This window comes from Carcharhinus amblyrhynchos, chromosome 11 (assembly GCF_965287045.1).
Source record: "Carcharhinus amblyrhynchos chromosome 11, sCarAmb.v2.hapA, whole genome shotgun sequence".
NCBI classification, from domain to species: Eukaryota; Metazoa; Chordata; class Chondrichthyes; order Carcharhiniformes; family Carcharhinidae; genus Carcharhinus; species Carcharhinus amblyrhynchos.
In genome coordinates, this window is record NC_137334.1 from 56,320,225 (window position 1) to 56,337,465 (window position 17,241).

Here is a 17,241-nt window from a genome sequence, read left to right on the forward strand (position 1 = left end):
AATTTGGGAGGGGGCGGGGGGAGGGGGAGGGGGTATGTGGATATCCCTAGTCCCGTGTAAAAGTCACTGTGAGGTATTCGCTTTTCTCTAATGAATAAGTGGTCACAAAAATTCGCACTAAAGAGATATATTGTAAAGTGCAAAAGCTTCAAAACTGCAACATAACATGTTCTGGATTAAATCACTACATTTAAATGATATTTGTTGAATCGTTATGTTCGGCAGTTCATCTTCCGAGTAATCCATTGCATTAAGTGTACAATTTTCATTAATTATCGTTTTATTTCTATTAAGTTAACGACGGGCAGCTATTTGGCGAGGGATGAACAATCTGGCAAAAGTTGAGAGAACAGGGGACAAAATGTGACGCGTTGTCGGGTTGAATACTCCCTAAACTGTGGAGCACGAACTTTGATTCTGTTCTAGATTCCTTTGTTGCCAGCAAATTTGTCGCATCTCCGCTTTTTTTTAAATCACTGAGAATTTTTTTGTCATACAGCATTTGTCGCTATACTGTTTCCTTCAAATAGCTTCCAGTTATTAGAAACGGAATTTGTCACAGAATACCTGTTATATTCTGTGTAAAAGTCCACGCATGGAGGTCATCTGGGCCGTTCACAGGACAAAGTATACTTTGCAACTTAAATAGTGGGATGTCTGTTTGCGAATGGAAGTCAAGCTGGTTTCTCAGTCCAGCTTCGTCAGAGAACATTGAAGCCCTGAAAGATTTTATTTTTTAGAAATGTAGAACAACAGCAAATAAAATCTACCGGGATAAATAAACACGTTTGTTTCGCCGGATAGTTTATTCAACGCTGATTTAGCCATGATTGTGATGGTACAGGTATTTAGTGGTGGAAGTAAAGTAATACAAGTGCACAGGATCTGAGCTGGTAAATGTTCAGGAATATGAATTGTCTTCGACTATGTGGTGTGTTTTTATCCCAGATCACTGGCAATTGGGTTCTTGCATTTTTGAATGAAAATGCTAATTAATGTGACTCGGGACATTTTAAGGTTTTCAGCCTCTGATTATTTTGCTGGTATTTCGTACATAAAGTCCCACCACGGATATAGTCGCTTTCATCGGAAGCATGTAAAAAAAAGCGGCCTGTTTAGCCATTATTGATACATTGCAAATATAGCCACCTTATTATTTACTGAGAGGAATTTTAGCACAATCTAGTTTCTGCCTGTATCTATCTCATGGTGGTAAGAATACTAGGAATGGAGCACTATTTCCGTCTGCTGTGATGAATGTAAGTTTTCTCAGGAGCCTCATTTTCCCGCGTCCTCTCAGTATGGTTGGTGGTAACCATAGAAGCAAAGCTTGTTTGCAAGGTTTTCTCTTTTTGAGGCGGTACAATGAGAGATGGAGGTAGAGACAAAAAATGGAATCGGGAGAAGCAGCAGGCTGATTACGAGGTGTCAAAATTGCCAGGAGCAAGAAGGTGATAGCAATCAGGAGCTACAGCGGGGTGAGAAGACTGCGGCATTCGTGCGGGCAACTAATTATACATCTCATTTATCGACTCGATCAGCAGAGCTGGGGAATAGTGACAGATTGGTGAGGCAGGATCGGGAGGTGTTAAAACAATGGGGCCGGCTCGGCTTCATTACGGCATGCTAATCAGTACGGGCTGTGTCTGTTAGAGAGCCCAGTTATGTGCTTCTAGATAGAGAGAAAGAGATGGCTGTGTGTTGTTCAGAGTTGCCTGTTCCTCAGGTGGCGTCTCGCCAACAGGCGCTTCCCGCGCAATCAGCTGGGCGCCAAATAATGTAGGAGAACTTTTATCACCATCCGTCGAAACTAAAATAAAATATATCCTACCTGAGATCTGATTATTTGCTACGGAAACGTCTCTCTGATTCATCATTAAACTTTAGTAGCTTTTAAGTATTTTAAAGTAGCAAATATACTCCATTAACATTAATAATGTTTTAAATGGTTCTTTCGACTTTTAGTATTAGACTTTTAACATTGAGATTTCAAGCGTATCTTCTTGCCGGTGCAGGCAACACTGCAAATACCAATGTGTGTGACAACATAAATTAGCCGTAATACCACGTTGAATTCAATCAGCTGGATGTTTGAAATCATGTGCAGGAGTGGTAATTGCACATTGCAAACAATAATCAAATTTAGTTAAAATAATTATTCAGGAGCCCCGAGTTAACCTGACACTTCCGCTACGAGATTCAATGTACATGGATAGACAAGGTGTTGCTAAGTCTATACTAATATGTGTATATATAAAGATATAGGTATAATTTTCAATTATTTACATCATCTAATTGCTTCATACATCGTTGTTTCAATTTCTCGGTGTGTTTATATATATATATATTCCATTACATTGAAGGCTCGTTTTCTACGTATGTTTTTAGATTTATGCATGCAGTAAAATCAGGAGAGAATTGCCATGTAACCCTGGTACTTTCCTCAATAAATTCAGCGCTGTATTTTGTATTTACTGAATATATAATGTTCTTATCTAAATAAAAGTATGCATTTGAATTATAATTGTCGGTTCACTTGGAGATGGCACGTGTAGAGTTCCGTGTACCTTTAAAACCATACGCTGCTAAGATGACTGAATAGAAATTCGCAGCTTACGCAGGAATCGGCATTAAATGCTTATTGTACAAATGATATACAGTATTTGGTGGTCAAGAAGTAAAATTAACCCTTCAACATTCAAATAATCCTAACAAAAGGATTGCATAATGCAAATATTACTGTCGGTGTCATATATTCATTATCACATTGTTTATTTATTAAGAACAGACTCTAGGCCGTCACCGTGATAAACATTTATGTTTTGCATTTCTGAACTTTATTGATAAAATAAAAAATGTTTTCACATCTTCACTGCGACAAACAGCGTCACGGTTCAGCAATAGGGATTTTTTATTGATTCAACTATCTTTAGATTCCAAGTTATGAAATGCAATAAGTGGGGAACTATTTTATTCAGTAAAAATGCTAACATGATATAATCTATAAAACACTGCTGCTGTAGCAACGTATAATTACAAATAATAAATCAAATCTGTGATTATGCATTCTGGCAGATCGTGTTTAAATTATTAATTTATCGGATAAACATTTTGTTGAAAGGCCGACAGATGCCTGATGACATTCTAATCATGTTTGTCTTAAGGTAGTTCTTTACGCTCGCAATGCACAAACCGAATCATGCAATTAATATACATGTGTACTGTTGAAATACAGCGAACTTTCTTTCAATTAAAATGTGTTAGATTGCTTTTAAAACTAAAATTACTAAGATTAGCAGCGGAATATACCTCTTAGAAGGTCACAATACCGGTGGACTTTTTTAAGTTATGGCTACATCAAGGCCTATATCAGAACGCTTCCGGTTCCTGGTCACATTCTGGAAAGTCCATCTGACATTGAATACCCCCACAAACTCAAATATAAAAACCGAAAATACCTACAGATTATTCAATAAAGAATCGTCTGACAAAAATCGCACTTCGTTGTCGCCCTGTTATTAAATGCAATTTGATTTAGGCTTCTCAAATTTTCTAGCTTGCAGTAAACTAATTATATAACATTAGCATATTCAGACGCCTATGGACTATTTTGAATTAGGTGTTAAATAGACCTAAGTGAGCCAAACTGCCTTTAAAAGCACAGCATGACCATGTAATTCTTTTTCCAGTTTTTTGGAACGAAACGACAAAACTTCTTTCCAAGTAGCTATCACCCACATTTAGTGTGAAAAGTACTGTAATTGTAATTCACGCTGTCGGGTCTGTCAGATGTTCTCGAGTTGCTGAAGCTTTCTTTAAAATGGGAAAACTGCCAAATGCACTGTGATATCTCAATCAAGCATTCCAGAGTCAGGTTTGAGCTAAGGTAGCATCTGCAAACGCATGTAAATTGCCAATTAATACATTAGCATCTCCCAAAATTTAAAAAAATCAAAAAATCTGAGATTCCTAGTAGCAACCTTAACAACATAATGTGCCTCTTGCCTAAACAGACGAACACTAATTACACTCTAGGGATTTTTGAACACAACACGGGTTCGCAGAGTATTGTTTGGAAAATATGTACCTTTATGGATTTTCAAAATCATTTTTTCAGGAATTTAGTAACGGCAATATTTCTTATCAGCAAACATTCACTAATTTAGTCAACTGTTTTTTGCTGGATGTTATCATCGGTTTTATTAAATTAGCCTAATTACAGACAGCGATTAACTATACACCATAACTTCCTAAAACTTTGTTTAATTTGTGGGTTCAGATGTACCTTATAGGGTAAAATGAATGAGTACAGTCATAATAGAGTACAGCATAACTAAGGACTCCACGCACCCTGAACATACTTTCTTCCACTTTCGCTCGGGAAAAAGGTACAAAAGTCTGAGGACACCCACCAACCGACTGAAGAACAGCTTCTTCCCTGCTGCCATCAGACTTTTGAATGGACCTACTCGCATTGAGTTGATCTTTCTCTACACCCTAGCTATGTAGCACTACATTCTGCACTCTCTCCTTTCCTTCTCTATGAACTGTATGCTTTGTATAGCGCGCAAGATACAATACTTTTCACAGTATCCCTAATACGTGACAATAATAAACCAAATCAAATCAATCCCCCTACGGTTTCAAAGCGCAATATGTATTCGCTTAATAAGTAGTAGAATAAATAAAACATACGTTGCCCAATTCTGAGGCCCAGATTTAGTTTCAAATAAATTTGTTCGCCAAGTCCAATGTAAATATATTAAAATGCTCCAACTGGATATTGCACGTTTGCGCTTTCAGCTTACGTTTGAAGACCGCTGGGACACAGGATATGTTATCTCTTTGGGTAATGTAAATCGCTTTTTCAATCAAAACAGGGCACAAAGCTTCAACAATTGTTCTAATACCCTTAATGTTTGTAATACATCCGTTGTTTTATCTGGAAACGTGAAAAGTTCTTTCGTTCTGATTTAATTGTGCCAATAAATATATCACACAGAAACAGCATTGACTGAGACATTCCCCACTCTTTTTTGCAAACACATTTTGAAAGCTAATAAAGTGCAACTTTTGGCAATACAACCGCTGCACTGCCTTATAGTTGTCATCATACACCCTCATCCATGTTAAAGATTTTTATGTGTACATTATATCTTACTTTCAATTGAATATTCACATATAATCAATGGTTGTTGCCAGAGGATTGGCATATCAGAGATCGCCTGACAGACAAAAACGATGAGAGCGGTTATCTTAAAGCCGTAATTATATAACTAGTATTATTAATGGAAGGCTGCACAAGAAGTAGGGAGACTGAATTTTGCTTATTTATTGGAATTTAATGTATAACATCTGTATTACCAATTGATTTCTTAAAATGTGTGTGATATAGGAATTAAAGTGTCGGAATTGCTGCGGTTATTTCTAGGTCGGTTCCAACTTACTTTTTTAAATCTTTCAAAAAATGTTCATGTTTATTTGGAACGATGAACGTTCATTATTGAGGCAGACTTTGCGATAGTTCCGTTGAAAGCATTTTCTTACATTGTGGCTTATACCACAAATTTGTCTCATAATGTATTTTCGTTTTAAAATGTTTCATATATTAGAGAATATGAACAAACTTTTTGTTCAAGATTCGCATAAGTGGGACGCAAAATAGCAATATATTTTGAAATGGGTTGAAATAAAGTTGAGATGTAAATGTCGTATTGATTTTTTAAAACATAAAGCTTCAGTTAACCTGTTTAAACATGGGTGTAATTCTTGATGAATGTGTCTCCACTCCATCTCACATCTTTCTATTGAGGTGGTACTGTATTGCTGTGCAAAATATATTAGAATATTACTTTTGTCTCTGAGATATTTGTCATAAAAATCAATCTAACACAACTTCAAAAACAAAATTAAAAAGGCATTGTTAGTTTATATTGTAGGAACATCAAAACAAATCGATCCCATTGCACCTGTGAATCTACTTCATTGTTCAAAAGCAGTTGGCATTTCTATTGAATATAGCTACATTGTAGTATTTATTTCCAAAGTTATGTTCAAGTTATGGTATAATTCTTTTGGGTAGTTGCTGACAGAGCATCATGATCCGGCTAGTATTTTACAGAATACATTCAGATCTCATCTGGAGAGCATATAAGAAGTATGAACACAAAGCATAATGGTCTGATTTTGTAGAAATTCAGCCATATTTCTTTTATTCACACCATCTCCTGCCAAACTGAAGATTGAACCTGAGTAAGATCAGACACATTTAGATCAGTGTTAGAAAATGAAGCCAAAAAAAAACAGTATTCCTTATCATTTACTGAAAATATTCAGTTTATAAACTGTTTCCAATCAGGCTTGCCCTGTGCTTCAATGTACTTTGATGACATTTGATTGAGACAAAACAAATTACTTGATCTTTTATAAGTTAGTGGGGGAACCAATTTTATATATAATATTGATCTGAGTTTCTAATCATCATTAAAAATATTGATAGACTTTACATGAAAGCAAAACAAAATGTTTTCCTATCTTTTAATCTACTTCACATAAAACTATGCTTATTGACCCCCATTGAGCAACATCACTGAAAATCGATGCCTAAATTGTAATTGAGTTATTCAGTTTCTGCATCAAACATAGGCTAAATGGTTATTAGTGTAAGATTTGCAAGCTTTAAGGAAATATAAAGGTTACTCTTTTCCTCATGTCATATTAGATACATAAATAAAATTCATATTAGAAACAACTAATTGTATGTGTTTAACTTCTTTGAAAGGATTCAGACAATAATGTGGTCAATGACATGACTTAAGGCAATGAGGATAACTTTATAAATGTAGCATATGTAACTCAACTGTTATGATCTTGTCTGAATTGTAGAAATATCTTCAATAGAGTGCAACTTACTGGGGAGCTTGTGTAGAGTTGATGCAATGACATTTGAGGATCAGAGAGAAGTTTCAGCATTTTATTTTCTTGTAACTTGACCTATAGTTAATCACTCCCTTCAGGGATTAAACAAATCGGCAAGTGTCGCTGGCAGCACAGATTTTGCCCGTCTCTATAGAAAGGAGTGGATTCTTTAAAAACAGTTATGTTTTTATTTGATACTTTGAGGTGTTCATATGACACAAATCTTCTGAGTCCCATCAGTCAACAGTTTATCAGCAAATATTTCAAGATACGATTAGTCTAGAAGAGGTTTAGATCCAATGGTTTTCTGATTGCTTACAACTAACTGACGTCTGTGAGGTAGGTGATAAGAAAAAGATGTTTACTATTTAATGCTCCATTCAATTTTCTATTTGGATTTCAAATTGGCAATAGAAGAGTCTACCTGTTGGCAATTACTACCACCTGATGATATTGGGCTGAATTTTGTCAACCCTTTGAAGGTGCACTGCGAGGTGGGAATTCTGAGCAATTGGTGTGGGAAGGCACCATGTGGCATGCTGGACATCTTCCTGTTGCCACGCTGTTTTTGAGCAAACTGCCTGTCTGTCCAGATTCAACCATTAAGTGGCCAATTAAGGACCGCTTCCTACCTCTGCTAACATTTTCCCAGTGCTGGGGGTCTGCCGTTGTGTGGGGAGACCATGAGCTTGCAGTGGGCATGGGTAGTTGGGTCTCCATTTGGGAAATATTTGGCTTTGCACCAATGAAGGGCCTTTCAGTTTTAATGGCCTCCCCCATGGCAATGCAGCACCGTCCCCTCTGTGACATCCTCTTCCCTCACTGGGGCCTGCTTTCCTCACCCAGTAATCCCTCATCATCTACCTGACTTCATCCTCCAGCTATTGCCTCAGCAAACCATTGTTCTGATTAGGCTAGCAGCTCTTGGGATAAGTTTCATCTATAATATACAGGAAGCCTTGGCAGTAGCCACTTAATTAGCTGCCACCAGCAAAATGCAGCTTGGATCCAACTTCCCTCCAAAGCTCAGCCACCTCCACAGAATTTTGACCATTATTTAAATATTCCTGCAATTTTCTAACGCTTGCGCTCAAATAAATAGGGCATCTAAACTAACCTCAATTTGCTGCTTATGAGAATGAATTTAATGAACCTGTAACATAGAAACAAGGAAAGGGTAGGCTATTTGACCCTTTGAACTTGCTCAGCCATTCAGTATGATTATGGCTGATCCTTGATCTCTTTGCCATATTCCTGCTTTCTCCCCATACCCAATGATGCTGTTAAAATCTAAAAAAAATTCAACATTTAGTGATTTGGCCTCCACAGCCTTCTGTGGTAGTGAATTCCATAGCTTCACTATCGTTTGAGTGAGGGAATGTTTCCTCATCTCAGTCTGAAATGGTCAACCCTGTCTCCTGTGATTGTAACCCCTGGTTCTGGATTTCCCAATCAAGGAAAACATCCCCTTTGCATCTATTCTGTCCTGGCCTTTTAGAATTTTATACATTTCAATCAGATCTTCCCTCATTCCTCTAAATTCCAGTGATTACAGGCCCAGTTGAACAAATTTCTCCTCATAGGACAGATCCACCAATCCCAGCATCAACCGAGTGAATCTCTGCTGCACTCCCTCTATGGCAAGTATATTCCTTCTTAGCAGGAAAGACCAAGAATGCACACAATTCTCCAGGTGTGGTCTCATCAGGGTCCTGTATAACTTCAGTAGATCAGTGGAAGGAAATATCCATTAAGAGGGAGGAAGTGCTAAGGGCTTTAGGTAGCATAAAAACGGATAAAGCTCCGGGGCCTGATGGTATTTATCCCAGGCTGCTTAGGGAGGTGAAAGATGAAATTGCTGGGCCTCTGACGCAAATCTTTGTCTCTTCTTTGGACACAGGTGAGGTCCCAGAAGACTGGAGGGTAGCTAATGTTGTACCGCTGTTTAAAAAGGGTAGCAGGGATAACCCTGGTAATTATAGACCAGTGAGTTTGACATCGGTGGTAGGAAAATTATTGGAAAAAATTCTTAGGGATAGGATGCATGAGCATTTGGAGCATTGCGATCTGATTAGGGATACGCAATATGGCTTTGTTCGGGGGAGGTCTTGCCTTACGAATCTGGTAGAATTCTTCGAGGAGGTGACAAAAACGGTTGACGATGGGCGAGCCGCTGATGTCATCTATATGGATTTCAGTAAGGCGTATGACAAAGTCCCTCACGGTAGGCTGGTAGAAAAGGTTAAGGCACGTGGCATACAAGGACAGGTAGCTAGGTGGATCGAAAACTGGCTGGGCAATAGGAGACAGAGAGTAGTTGTCGAGGGGTCCTTTTCTGGCTGGAGGCCAGTCACCAGTGGTGTGCCGCAGGGCTCAGTACTGGGACCTCTCCTCTTTGTAGTATATATAAACGACTTGGAAGAGGGCGTACGTGGTGTGATCAGCAAGTTTGCGGATGACACCAAGATGGCAAGATTGGCAGATACCGAGGAGGACTGTCAGGTGACACAACAGGATATAGATAGGTTGGTATATTGGGCAGATAGATGGCAGATGGAATTTAATCCTGACAAATGCGAGGTGATGCATTTTGGAAGGAATAATGCAGGGAGGAGTTATGTGATAAAAGGTAGACCGATTAAGAGTATAGAAATACAGAGGGACCTGGGAGTGCAGGTGCACAAGTCTCTGAAGGTGTCAACACAAGTAGGGAAGGTTGTGAAGAAAGCTTATGGAATGCTAGCCTTTATAGGAAGGGGTATAGAGTATAAGAGCTGCCGTCTAATGCTTCAGTTGTACAGAACGTTGGTTAGACCGCACTTGGAGTACTGCATCCAGTTCTGATCACCTTACTACCGGAAGGACGTGGAGACCCTGGAGACGGTGCAGAGGAGGTTTACCAGGATGTTGCCTGGCATGGAAGGACTGAGTTACGAGGAAAGGTTGGAGAAACTGGGGCTCTTCTCCTTAGAAAGATGGAGATTAAGGGGGGATATGATAGAGGTGTATAAAATACTGAAGGGAATAGATAGAGTCAACAGTGGCAGGCTTTTCCCTAGATTGGGGACAATTACGAGAGGTCACGATCTAAGGATGAGGGGGGAGAAGTATAATTTGGATACGAGAGGAAGATTTTTCACGCAGAGGGTCGTGGGGGTATGGAACGTGCTACCGAGTAGGGTGGTGGAGGCAGGCACATTGGACTTGTTTAAGGTTTACTTAGATAGACACATGAGTGAAACAGGGATGGAGGGTTATAGTAGAGGGTATTAAATAGGGTCAGAGCCTCGGGACGACACCGGAAATGTAGTATTACATGTTAACGCTTTGTCTTTTTATTCCACAGGTGTCGGTCCACCTTGTTGTCAAACGAGGGGCATGCACACGGTGGGTCGTGCGTGGGCTGCTCTTGGAGGTTCCGAGAGTGGCCTAGTACTTCGTGTCGTTGTATGTGCTTAATCCTGGATCAGCAGACGGGTGCCACAACAGCTCAGTGACTATCACTGCTAGCTGTGCAGATACATGGATTTGGGCCAGTGTCTGTGGGAGTTTGCGCATTCTCCCTGTGGTTGCGCGAGTTTCCTCCGGGTGCTCCGGTTTCCTCCCACACCCCAAAGATGTGCTCTTAGGCTGATTGGTGTACCAAATTGACACTATTCTCCCCTGAATCTGGCTAAGATAGGGGTTCCATTCACATACACACAGGGCAGGGTAGGTGTAGGAAGATGCGGCGGCACAGGCTCATTGGGCCGAAGGGCCTGTCCCGTGCTGGGTTGTTCTTTGATCTTTGTATCCCTACTCAAGTTAACTCTTCTTGCAATGAAGGCCAATATACCATTTGCCCTCCCAATTGCTTGCTGTACCCACCTCTCCTCTTTCATCGGCTAATGTACAAGGACACCCAGATCCCTTTGTACATCCACACTTCCCAATATATCACCATTTAAATCATACTCTTCCTTTCTGCTTTTCACACTGAAGGGTATAACTTCATGGCCCGGTGGACAGTGATTAGCACTGTTGCCTCACAGCTCCAGGGACCTGTGTTCGATTCCTGGCTTGGGTCACTGTCTGTGTGGAGCCTGCACTTTTTCCTCGTGTGTGCGTGGGTTTCCTCTAGGTGCTCCGGTTTCCTTCCATAGTCCAAAGATGTGCAGATTAGGTTGATTGACCATGCTAAATTGCCCCCTAGTGTGCAGGGATGTGTATGTTAGAGGGATTAGCAGGGTAAATATGTGGGGTTTCAGGGATAGGGTCTGGGTGAGATTGTTGTCAGTGCAAATACCCCACTAGTTACTGCCTGCCACTCAGAAAAAGAGTAATTTATTTCTATTCCCTGTTTCTTGTCTGTCAATCAATTCTCGATACATGCCAATACATTACTCCCTATCCCATTTGCTTTAATTTTGTACACTAGCCTCTTATGAGAGACCTTAATGGAAAGGGCCTTCTGAAAGTCCATATGCATTACATCCTCTAGTTCTCCCTTATCCATCCTACCAGTTACATACTCAAAAACATCCAATAGATTTGTTAAGCATGATTTGACTTTCATAAACCCATGCTGGTTTTGTCAACTTAATGCTTTCCAGGTGTTCTATTATCACATCTTTTATAATAGACACTAACATCTTCACCACTTCTGATGTTAGGTTAACAGGTCTGTAATTTTTCCTTTTTTCTTTCCCTCCTTTTTTAAATAATGTGATTACATTTGCCATCTTCCACTTCATAGGAACTGCTCAGAGTCTATAGAATTTTGAACAATGACCAGCAATGCATCCAATATTTCCAGGGCCACTTAATTTAATACTCTGGAATGTAGATTGTCAGGCCGTGGTGATTTGTCAGCCTTTAACTCCATTAATTTCCCCAGCACTATTTTTTTACTAATTCTGATTTCCTTCAATTCCACCCTTTCAGTAGACTCTTGGATCCCTAACATTTCAGGGAGGTGGTTTGTAAAGACAGAACCAGAGCATGTGTTCAATTCTTCTACCACTTCTTTGTTCCCTATTATAAATTCCCTGACTTTTGACTGTAAGGGATCTACATTCGTCTTTACTAATATTTTTCTCTTTGCATATTTATGGAAGATTTTATGGTACATTCCTTGCAATTTTACTCTTATACTCAATTTTTCCCCTTTTGAACAGATTTTTTTGCCCTCTTTTGCTGAATTGTAAAATGCTCCTAATCCTGACATTACTATCTTTGAGGTCCTACATTTTAATTTGTGTCCTAACTCCCCATTTTGTGCTTACAGAACTTCATCTCCTTTTTTACTTATGTTGTTCACATCGATATGAATCATAATGACTGGCTGTTCACCCTCCCCTTTCAGCATGTCCTGCAGCTGTTCCACACATCCTTAACCCTAGCACCAGAAAACCAACACACCCCCATCCATGTGCCTGTCTACTCCCCTTGTGATTAAACCCCCATTACTTTGGCCCTAGCAGTATTCTTCATTCTCTCTTGTGCAATAGGGCCACACATGGTGCCATGGACTTGGCTTCCGCTGCTATCCCCTGAGAAGGCAGGGGCTGGAGAGAACATTCAAAACTTTACAAAGTTTATTCATCATGAAGAAGAGAACATGGAATTGATATCAGAAATGGCTAATTCAGAGGCAGGGATTCGGCATCAGATTAGTGACCACTCATCAGCATCACCCATGTGAAGAACACACAACCACAAAGTACCATGTCCTTCTCTGTCTCTTTAATCTACCCTAGCTTCTAACCTCCTTTTCTAAAAGGGTCAGGAAAAAAGATGATGGTGATATGAAAGAGGAGTCATTGAGTCATTTAGGGCGCAGAGGAAGTTGTTTGATCCATCAATTCCTTGTCAACTGACCATTGAGTAATCCAGTCAGTCCCACTCATTCCTCAAAGCCCTGCAAGTTTATTTCCTGCAAATGCCTGTCTGATTTCCTTTCGAAATCATTGATTGCTCCCACTTCCAATGGGCATTAAGTTCCAGAAGAAATAGTGAGCAAGGAAAAATAGTTCTAAAATCAATAATGAAGGAAATTTCAGTCATATGATTCTCATGAATCAGCCACTTGAAACATCCAAATCTGACAGGGCAAATCCATACATGTGTAAATACATCATTGTAAATTGCCCTTGCCATGCCTGCAGTCAACTGTGCAATGTAAAAGGATGTATCCAAGATTCAAGCAGAGTTAGGAGTAGAATTTCAACAACTTGTTTCACAGAGCCAGGCTAGCCACAGCCTGCAACTATATGAACATTGATATTAAAAATTTGAATGGGAAATGTTGCCATAATAATTTAGAGTGTGAAAAGCTGACAGAAGAGCATGACAAAAGATCCTAACAATAGAAAGGAAGGTTTATTTACAGAAAGCCAAGTGCAAAGGTTTTAATAATACTTGTCCATCTGTTAGTTCAGCTACTCATCTTCAGGTGAAGTGGGATTGATGAATGGGATAATTAGGTAATTGGAGCAAAACACACGTATGTAATTCTGGCCCCATTTGTTCCGTCTCTACTTCATGTACGACTTCAATTTTATATTGTTTATGTTGTTAAATAGCAAAATACACAGTGAGAAGCTGAGAAGGAGAAATTGAAAAGAAGATTGAAGCTTGAAGCGAATAGTATCTGGGAGCTACATAACTGAGATTCGACAGTAGAATTAAAGATGGGAAGGTCTGATTACAGCATGATAAATTTGCATAGGCTGTTTCCGTTACAAGTGGGAACACAGGAATTCAATTGTATATTTTTAAATGCATAGCTTATCACATATTTAATTTGAAAATTTTTAAAAATGCTGCATTTATCATTAAGCAGTACTGCCAATGGCAGCCCTGTCTAGCTGCATTGATCTAAGTCTGTATCTCATCAGAATCTTTTATCAAGGCTTGGACTGACACATGGCAAGTAACATTTGCATCACACAATTTCCATGTAATAACCATCACTAACAATCAAGAAACTAACCAACATGCCTTGACATTCAATGGCATTACCATTGCTGACCTTCCAACCAATCAACATACTGGGGGTTACCGTTGACCAGAAACTGAACTGGACAGCCATAGAAATACTGTGGTTACAAGAGCAGGTCAGATGCTAGGAATCCCGTGGTGAGTAACTCACCTTTTGATTCCCCAAAGCACGTTCACTGTCCATAAGGCATAACGCAAGAGTTTGATGGAATATTCTCCACTTACCTGGATGAGTGCAGCTCCAGCAACACTCAAAAAGTTCAGCATTATCCATGACAAAGCAACCTGCTTGGTTGGCTTCTCTTCCGCAAACATTCACTCCTACCATCATCAATGAACAGTGGCAGCCATGTGTACCATCTCAAGATGCGCTGTCGAAATTCACCCAGGTTCCTGAGACATCACCTTTCACACTGCTATCATCTAGAAGGACAAGGGTAGCAGACACATGAGAATACCACCACCTGAATATTCCCTTATAAGTCATTCACCATCCTGAATTGATAATATACCACTGTTCCTTCAGTGTCCCTGGGTCAAAATCCTAGAATTCCCTCCTCAACAGAACTGTGGGGGTACCTACTCCACATAGACTAATATGATTTAAGAAGGCAGCTCACCACAATCTTCTCAAGAACAATTCAAGATGGGCAATAAATACTGGCTTAGAGAGGGCTCCCCTATCCTGTCAATTAATTTTTAAGAAAGCAGGACTGTCAACATTCCCACTCTGTCCAACCCTATGCAAGGATTCTGCAGGAAATGTTTTCCAGACATACTGGCGATTGGTAAAATCTAAGGCAGTGAATGTATTGGTTTAGGCGGAAGATGATTTGCTCAGCCTGAGCTGGAGTAAACAGCATTTGGATCAGTGGGATTTTGCACAGATTCTTGCTGGTCAAACCTAAATTATCTGCAGTTGGTTTTGATCATTCCCATGTCCAGCTGTGTCAGTGGGACTGTTTCTACATCACCAAATCTTACAATCTACAATCCAGACTTATGTTAAACTGAAGTTATGAAGATAGATTGGAGAGGTTAGGATTTTACCAACTAATCCCTCTAACCTACACAACACAGGACACTAAGGGGCAATTTAGCATGGCCAATTAACCTAACCCGCACATCTTTGGAATGTGGGAGGAAATCGGAGCACCCGGAGGAAACCCACGCAGACACAGGGAGAATGTGCAAACTCCACACAGACAATGACCCAAGCAGAGAATCGAACCCAGGTCCCTGGAGCTGTGAAGCAGCAGTGCTACCCACTGAATGCACTGCTGGAAATGTGGTGGAGGCAGTATCAAATGAGGCATTCAAGGGGGCATTAGATGATTACTTGAATAGAAACAATGTGCAAAGAAGGCAAAGGGGATATTTGATAAAGATGTTCAAAATCATGAGGGGGCTGGACAGACGAGATAGGGAAAAACAATTTCCATTCGTAAATAATTAAGAAAGAGATCACAGATGTAAAGTTATGTGCAAAATAAGTAAACGTAAAGTGAGAACTTCTTTTTCATACAATGGGTGGTTTGGGTCTTGAGTGCACTGCTGGAAATGTGGTGGAGGCAGTATCAAATGAGGCATTCAAGGGGGCATTAGATGATTACTTGAATAGAAACAATGTGCAGAGGTACAGGGAAAAGGTAGGGGAATGGCACTAAGACATGATGCTCATTTGGAGAACCGGTGCAGACACAATGGACCAAATGGCCTCCTTCTGTGCTGTAACAATTCTGTGTGACAAGAACGAATTGATTTACTGACTGAGGTATGAGCATCCTTTCAGACAGTTATCCAGGGGCAAACTGTGTATGTTCTCTCTGTCAATGCTGAGACTTCGCAATACTTCTTGTTTTCAGGTTTTCAACATTTGTGTGTAATCCTGTGTTTTTCCCTCTGTGTTAATTCCAGGTTTTCAGTCTGTATGTTTAATTCTGTGTGTTTCTCTGTGTTGATTTCAGTTTTTCAGTATGTGTGTGTAATCCTGTGTGTAATCTCTTCTGTGTTAATTCCAGGTTTTCAGTATCTGTGTGTAATTCTGTGTGTGCTTCTCTCAGTGTTTATTTCAGGTTTTCAGCATTTCATGTAATCCTGTATTTCTGTTTATTTTGGTACCCCAGTCCTACATTGGCAACTCCACATCTTCATTATTTGTGTGTAACCCTGTGTCTTCCTCTGTGTTAAATTCATTATTTGTGTAAATTCCTGTGTATGTGTGTTTAATTCTCTGTCAGTGTGTGTCTTTCATCCTGTGGCTGTTTCTTTCTGTGTTCTTTTCAGTATGTGTGTGTAATCTTATGTTTATTTTTCTGTGCTGTTGTCAGCATGTGTATCTGTGTTAATTCCAAGTTTTCAGTATTTGTGGGTGTCAGTGTGTGTGCTTCTGAATCTCCGTGTCTGTGTCTTTCTCTTTCTGTGTTGTTTTCAATATGTGTGTGTGTAATTATCTGTGTCTGTATGTGAATGTTATTTGATGTCTGTGTGGGTTTCTCTCTGTTGTTTTCAGTGTTTGTGTACGTGTAATTGTGTGTGTAATTGTTTTCAGTGTATGTTATCCTGTGTCTGGGTGTGTTTCTCTCTCTGTGTTGTTTTCAGTGTGTGTGTGTTTAACTCTGAGTCTGTATGTATATGTTATCCTATGTCGGTGTGGGTTTCTCTCTCTCTGTTGTTTTCAATGTTTATGTGTGTGTGTAATTGTGTGTGTATGTTATCTTGTATCTGTTTCTCTCTCTGTGTTGTTTTCAGTGTGTATGTGTGTGTAATTCTCTAAGTCTGTATGTGTATCTTACCTGAGTCTGTGCTTTTCTCTCTCTATGTTGTCTTCAGTGTGTGTGTGTGCAATTCTGTGTGTGTTATCCTGTGTCTCTCTCTGTATGTTGTCTTAAGTATGTGTGTGTTATCCTGTGTTGTTTTCAGTGTATGTGTAATTCTGTGTATGTGTGCTTGTGTATTATCCTATGGCTGTGTGTTTCTCTCACTTTATGTTGTTTTCAGTGTGTGTGTGTGTAATTCTCTATGCCTGTAGGTACGTGTTATCCTGTGTCTAGGTGTTTTTCTCTCTCTCCATTGTTTTCAGCGTGTGTGTGATTTTCTCTATGTCTGTATGTGTGTTATCCTGTGTCTATGTGTTTTTCTCTGTTGTTTTCAATGTATGTGTGTGTAATCCTCCATGTCTGTATGTGTGTATTATCCTGTGTGTGTGTTTTTCTCTGTGTTGTTTTCAGGGTGTATGTGTGTGTGTACTTCTGTATGTTTGTGTGTGTATTTCTCTGTATTGTTTTCAGTGTGTGTGTAATTCTCTATGTCTGTATGTGTGTGTTATCCTGTGTATGTATG